General features: G+C 30.3%; 1 pseudogene; it reads left to right on the top strand.

Moving 5' to 3' along the window:
* The first annotated feature begins 2,487 nt into the window (after positions 1–2,487).
* Positions 2,488–6,517, top strand: LOC108763140 (peroxisomal N(1)-acetyl-spermine/spermidine oxidase-like; annotated as a pseudogene).
* Positions 6,518–7,774: the final 1,257 nt, after the last annotated feature.

Consider the following 7,774-nt stretch of genomic DNA (forward strand, 5'->3'; position numbering starts at 1 on the left):
ATAGTCGGCAAACCTTACCTGGGAATGGCTTTTTGACACCTGGGGAGGCGCATGTCCAAGCTGGAGTTCTTTTCGGAAAGATGGAGGTTGCTTGCGCTCAGCTTAAGCGCTTGGTATCTTTATCGTAAGCTTAGGAGAGGAAAAATGAGGTATCGAGTCCATGAACGCTTTGCTTATATACTTTTCTCTTCGTGACCTCTCGCGGTAAGGGGGTATTTATTCCTTTGTTCTGTCGCAAAATGTTGTAGAACATTCTGATTTTACAATTTGAAAATAAGCTTATTAGTTGCTTGAGTTCGCTTAGGCTGCGGTCCACTTAGCGCTTCAAACGTTACAGAGCATTTGTAGCACTGATATAACTGGTCCATTTGATGCTTCGGAACGCTCCCAGCAACTCTGATTACGTCATCAATACGTCATCGTTTTTGCTCTCACTTCGCTTCAACTGCCTCACCTCGGGAGGTGGGTTAGCTGGAGCGTTCACGTAGCAATTGTAGCATTTGAAATAGTAATGGACCAATCGGAGCGTAGCGTTTGGAGCATATATAACGTTTAGAGCATTTGGAAAAAGCAAGTGGACCACAGCCTTAATTAGGGTGCGCCGTTTCGTTCGGGGGATTGTGGCGCCTGTTTCGGTATACTTGGCTGTCGTGTTTCGCAGTCCGTTGCAGTAAAACTTGCATTTATTCTTTTCGTGCGTTTTTTCATTATAGGTTTTCGAAATTGCTTTAATTCTTTCGTTACGGCGCGCGCGAATCTCCTATGTTTATTTTAGGGCTTCCCTTTGACTGTGGTGTTCCGACTTTTATTTTGATAGCTTAGTTATGTTCTAGAATGTTTTCTAATAGGTGGATGCATTTCGCCTTGCACAGGGATGCGTTGTATAGATGATACGCGGTTATTGTCTGTTTCTTGTAAGGCGGAGTTTTACTTTTACAGTTGTCTTGGAGTCAACTATTGTATTCTTTATTTCTAATCTAGTGGTGATGCTATTTATGCGAGTAGATGCATTTTAGTAGTAATTTCCTTGTTTAATAGTTAGCGCAGGCGCAGTGTGTGCGGCGTTTGCTCGCAACAGTTTCGACGGCACGGCCTATAGCTTTACTCAACTGTAGCCGATGCGTACTATACTTTTGTGCTATACTCCGTGCTTGCGCTCACTGTGAAGAACGGGGCGCTATGCTATAGAAGTATAGACGCACCGGACGTTACAATAATATTGTGGCTAAAATAAAACAGATAGATTTCAAAAACGAAAGAGGATCTTTAGGTAATTACTTTATAAGAGAGTAAGTTTTGGTTTTTTTTTTGTACAAACCATTAAGAATATATATTAATTGCAATACAAATTAATTAGAAAATAAGTTTAAACTTAAAATGTTTATTTATATATTATACACAGCATTTTCTAGAATGACCGCAAAGTATTTTGTGTGCAGGTAGGGTTGACTAAACTAAAAGTTCTTTACTATTTTGCAATTTTCGAATAGTTAACGAGATATTAATTTCTAAAAATCATTAAATACGGGGTGTATTCAATGATTTTTAGACATACAAACGCGTATACAGGGTGTCCCATGATTCTTAATTAATTTTTCTGGGAGTGAAAGAGGACGAAATTTTTAACTAAAAGTTTCTTTCCCACTTTTGGCTCAGATCATTATTTATCGAATTATTAATGATTAAAGTTGATTAGATAGCGCAGCGCAGCCAAAGTATACAAAAAGCGCATCATGCCATAGACCCCTCGTGCTTTCTCCGGATTGAAATTTTATTTTAATTTTTTATATATACATATATCCGGTTGCGCGTTATCTAATTGATCAACTTTAATCATTAATAACTCGGTAAATAATTGTCTGATCCAAAAGGAACTTTTAGTTCAAAATTTCATCCTCTTTCACTCCCAGAAATATTAATTAAGAGTTACGAAACACCCTATATATTTATCCAACCATACCGCCAAACGCACGCCCATCGGAAATTATTATGCTGTAATAAAGCGATGGCCTCTTTTGCCTACAAATCATTGATCTCTATAATTGAGCCGTTTATTTCGAAAGTGACCTAAGTCACTTTAAAAAAAAAAAAATGTTGTTTATGACAGCTAATTTTAAGTTGTACACGCTATTACAAAGGTCAACAACAAAACATTGAAAAATGGACTTAGGCCACTTTCAAAATAAACGACTCAATTATATAGATCAGTGCTACAAATCGATTGCCTATTAGAGCATTGTTTGCCTATGTTACTTTTGCCGACAGTTCGTTTGCGCATGAAAATTATTGCCTACAATTCGATTGCTTATACATGTACTATTTTCTGCTTTAAAAACACGAATTCTGTTTGAAAACTTAAATTTTCTGCTTTAAAAACGTGAATAGTAATATTAATATTTTAATAAAATATGTTACGATTAATATACTGAATCATTAATATTATATTAATATTGTAAGTATTATAAAGCTTTTAACGAGAAATCTTTCATGAATCATACTAAAGTTGCTGAATATTTATCCTCAATAGAAAAGATACAAAACTCTGTAGATTGCAGCGACATATGGGTTAATGTTTCTGCGAAATGTTTGACAGAATATTGGGAATATGAAGGCGATTTTACGTTGAATTGGAAAGGGCGTGATTATAAAACGATTTTTTATGTACTATTGGTAAAAGTTATTTAAATTATTTGATAATGTCGAACCAAAAACGCGATGTATAAATGTATGTGATGTCTTCAATAACATTTCGTTTTACATAATCGTTTTAACAAAATATAAAACATATTCTATTTAAAAAAATAGTGATCGTTACTTGAAAATTAAATTAATTAGAGGAAGGTTACTGATACCGACATACCGTTTTGTTTTTAGACAATATTTCTTAAACAAAAGGTAAAAATACAAAAACATAAATACAAAAACATAAATACAAAGTAAAAAGTGTCTTCTATCAGATAGTATAAGCAATTTTTTTTTGTAATCCCTTACATTCCATCTATTTCAGAAAAAATTAAAAGTTTCTTTAGCAAAATTCCGGGCTTAATGTTTGCATACAGGGGTATTAAAAAATTGAACGCCTTCATTAGAGTATAGAAGGATAGATTACCAACAATATCCCAAGCAGAAGTGGTCTATAGATTAAATTGTAAAAACTGTGATGCTTCATATGTGGGCCAAACTGGGAGATGTGTTGGCGTAAGAATGTCAGAACATAGAAACCATATTAATAGAAACACCACTCAATCATCAGTTATTACCAAACATAGATTGCAGACTTCCCATGACTTTAACTGGGACAACGTAAAAATTTTAGACAAAGAGAAGTTTTGGAATAAAAGAAATTTATCTGAAATGATCCACATTAAGAAACAAAAACAAGGATTAAATTTACAGAATGACACGTACAAACTAGACCCGTTGTATGAGAGCCTCTTTTCGACTTCGTGACGTTTCCTCATTTTAAGTATTTATTAATTTCAGTTATATAATTTTTGTTTTTATTATGTTTCATTTTAATTTATTTATAATTATTCTGTTTGTACTTTTATTTTAGTATTTTAATCTCAGACCTTTGCACTTAATTTTATTCTCATTGACATTTCTTATTTATTACTAATTTACTTAAAATTTTGACTATACATTTTCTTGTTTGACTCATATTATGTATTAATCTCATTTATAATTTTTAAGTTTATTTTATGTATAATTTTCATAATTTTTATATTATTTAAATTTTTGTATGTATCCATTTCATTTGTTTATAGCTTTGACTGTACGTTTATTTGCACAGACTTCTCTCCTTTATCGGTTTCACTTTAATATTCGATTTATCTGTGTTGCTATGTTGACGTATTTACGAAATGTATCTCGTCTGTTTGACTTTGTTCTGAAATTTTCTCATTACTAACTGTGACTTCTGACGGTTAAGTTCGCGTCATGTAAACTCTCATCATTTTACGTATAATTTATCATTAATTTGTTCTTGATTTTTATAATTTATTATTTGTGTAGTGATAGTTCAATTAATGACGGGATGCATCTTTGAAACGTACGTCAGTCCATTTCCTTGTTTATAACATGTAAGTCTCTCAATTTTTTACTTATTCGATGACACGCTCTCATTAAAATGTTTTTAATCTTTTTCTTTACTAACATTTTGCTCTCCGTTTCATAGCAATTCAGCCAAATTTTTGTTATACATACATTATGGACACAATCTTCGCAACGTTCAAACCTGCTGTTGCATAGTCACTCTACACATTTATTTATAGAAAAAAATTTTTTCGTGGTTTTTTTTTCTTCTTTTTGATACTGAAGAGGACCCAAATAATAGGGTCGAAACCTTTACTTATGTCACAATTATACATATAATTTTAATGTTTATTAATAAATTGATTGTTACACATTATATCCTGTGTCGGCTCTAATAGGCATTGAAAGATTTTTATGTAGATTATTTCTAGAGAGCCTTTATTTTTTATCTATTATTTTATAATATTGTTTGCAATTTTGCAATAATTAAATTTTTCGTAAGTTATGCAAAAATGAGCATCTGACAAAATGGGCTCCAAAACTGACATAGTGGACAATAATACCAATATTCCTATTCTATAAATAAAGATGTATCCTATTCTGTAAAGAAAACTAATTTATGAAACTATAAACATTTAAAATGACATAATATTATCAAGAATTTTCTTCTCGGATTCATAGAATTTGTCTTTAGTTGATTTGGTATAGAAATAAGCCACAAATATATGAATTATGAGTTTGTACTTTTTTAATTAGCTAAACAGATCGCATGATTTTATTAGTATTAATAAAGTGCAATAGTTAGTTTCTGAGAAATAAGAGAGTGTGACTTTAGGAGACCTATGTTAGTATCGGCAACTTTCCTCTAAGTATATAATAAATGTTTAATTCGTTTTTAAAATATTTTAATCCATATTACTAAAGTAATATAATTAATACCTTACATATTATTTTTTCTAATCAAATGTATGTATTCATTTTTTCTAATCAAATAATATAATTATTTTATCAGCAAAAGATTCCAAATCCAGTGGAACGTTTGCCAGTAATGGAAAAGATAGAGCTTGGAAAAGTTGTGACAACTTGCAATTACAGCTCAGGCGAGAATGTAACGGTGATTACCAGAGATGGTTGGGAGTATTCTGCATCGCATGTTATATTCACTAAGTTTCTAGGTGTTCTGAAGGAGAAATTCTTCGATGTTCGTGCCACCTTTGTCACAAATGAAACAACGTGCGATAGAGATTTTTATTAACAGTATAATATTGTAAAAGGAAACGGTACCAACATTACATGTTTGATATTACTTTTAACATCATTATTTTGCCATCAGGGATTAAATATTGGAATAGCGAACAAAATTTTTCTCGAATTTACACACAGATGGTGCCAGAAGACAAAACCAACTTTGATTTTATCTGGTCGGAAAAAGATAAGAAGGAATTCTTGCAAACCTATGGCTAAGAGAGAGAGTAAATAAACATTCGGAATTTCCTATCTATTTAAACTAAAGAGATTATACTGAACAATAATTTATTATTAAAAATAAATTTCGACGATTTTTTGTTTCACTGTCCTTCTATTATTCTTGTCAAATTTTTTTTAGAATAGCGAGTGGCTCTGCGATGTGTTCACGTTTATTAGGTACTGTTGCTCATCAGCCGAATCTCTTATGTGCTTGGCTAATTGGAAAAAACGTAAGACACATGGAAACTTTATCGGATACTGATGTGTTTGATAGATTATATTTATTATTGTTAAAAAAGGCGTTTGAAAATCATTATGATGTTACAAAATCAACAAGAATGTTAAGGTAGTTTGCTACTGGAACTGAATGAGAGAGAAATAATTAAATCTTTTTAACTATTTTTTTTTATACTTTTAGGTCTAAATGGTATATCAATGAGCATTTTCGAGACTCATACAGTTTTCAAAGCATGCTTTCCAAGCAAATGAATGTAACACCGAGAGATCTGGCAGAACCGATTATAATCGGAAATAAACTTGTACGTAATCCTAAAATAAAAGTATTATAAACATAATAGAAGTAAACGTAATTTTTAATTATTACGCAAATTAGTTTGAAATATCATAATTAGTTTTTTCGTTATCTTTAGGTCTTTATCTAACATTAGGTCTGCATCTAATTCGAAAATGTTATAATATATAAATTTTTTTTTTTAGTTGTAATTTATTGCTCATTTTTAGTTTGTGTTTACTACTGAATTGTGTTGTAAAAGAAATTCTATTGACATTGATGAAATGAATCTTAACAATTAAATAATTCTTTTCACTGGAGAAGCTACGCATGGTCATTATTATTCTAGTGTACACGGCGGCGTAGAAACTGGTTTCCGCGAAGCTGATAATCGATTTTTAAAGGTAAGATAATGTTAATGGAACTTATATTTTTAAATCGTATATAAAAAATTTTTTCCAGTTTAACCTTTGGACTATCGGGAAAACTACTTTTGTGGCTGGGTTGTGTTAAAATACCACTACTTTTAGTAGTGAAAATTGCTTTGAAAATTATCATTCAAAAGGAATTTTGTCATAATTATTTTTAAAAAATCGAAATAAAAAAATTAAAATTGTAAAACATATAAAAAATATATATATTGGAAAATATACAAAATATAAAAAAATAAAAAATTATAAAACAAGAAAAGAGTAAAAAAAAATAAAAAATTTAAAATCCAAATAAAAAAGAAAATCAAAAAGGAGCTACAAACTTTCTACGTATACGTCGTTAGCTCTGGGTAATGCTATAAAGGAAAGTTCTGAGTCTATTATACGTTTATATTCATTTATGTTGTCAATATTGCGCTTAGGGCTCCAAATTTTATAAATCTATGCTCAGAATTGGAATCAGCGATACCAAAAATTCTCAAAATACACTATTTTTGAGAAAATAAATATTTTTTATAAGTAAAATTTAATTTATTATATAGTATATGCAATTATATGTAACGCATAATGTATTATAGATTAATAATTTATTCTGTTTATTTTTGCTCTTGTTGCACGATTTCGAGTTTTGCATTGTATTATATTATTATTTCCAGTTTAATATGTCTTATTTAACTCAATAGTTGAGTCATATATAATATTTTATTGAAATATTATTTAATATTTTGTATAAAGTTTAATAAAAGTAAAGGATTCGCTGCTTATTTATTGTTATTTTTAAACATATCGGCTCAAATTTTACACAAATAATTTCGCAATCATATTTATGTCATATTACAAGTTTTTTTTTAGACAGTTAGACTCCCATCTCTGACTACATCTTCGACTATATCACTTTTCGTAATGAATGGATTACGGAAAACTAGAAATATGTATGCATATTTGCAATATTCGCTATAGACGAATATATTTAAGACATGGGCAACTACACTACTTGTTGTAAACATTTATATAAAAATACATTATACATTATGATAATGTAAATTTTATATTGCATGTAAATTGATGTAAAATTCAGAAGAATGTATAATTAATACGAAATACATCGCGTGAACATTAAGAGAAATAATATTTAAGGCCGCAAAACAGACTTTTGCATAACGCATAACGCATAATGCATAAGCGAATCAATTAATCAGAATCTTTTCTTTCCTCCCATTCCATGGAAAAGAAGAATTTCAATTGGTTGATTCCTTTGTGCACTATGCATTATGCGTTATGCAAGAGACTGTGCTGCGGCCATTATACTTGTCATTTATACATATATTGT

The sequence above is a fragment of the Trachymyrmex cornetzi genome, unplaced genomic scaffold (genome assembly GCF_001594075.2).
Source record: "Trachymyrmex cornetzi isolate Tcor2-1 unplaced genomic scaffold, Tcor1.1 scaffold34, whole genome shotgun sequence".
Classification (NCBI taxonomy): domain Eukaryota; kingdom Metazoa; phylum Arthropoda; class Insecta; order Hymenoptera; family Formicidae; genus Trachymyrmex; species Trachymyrmex cornetzi.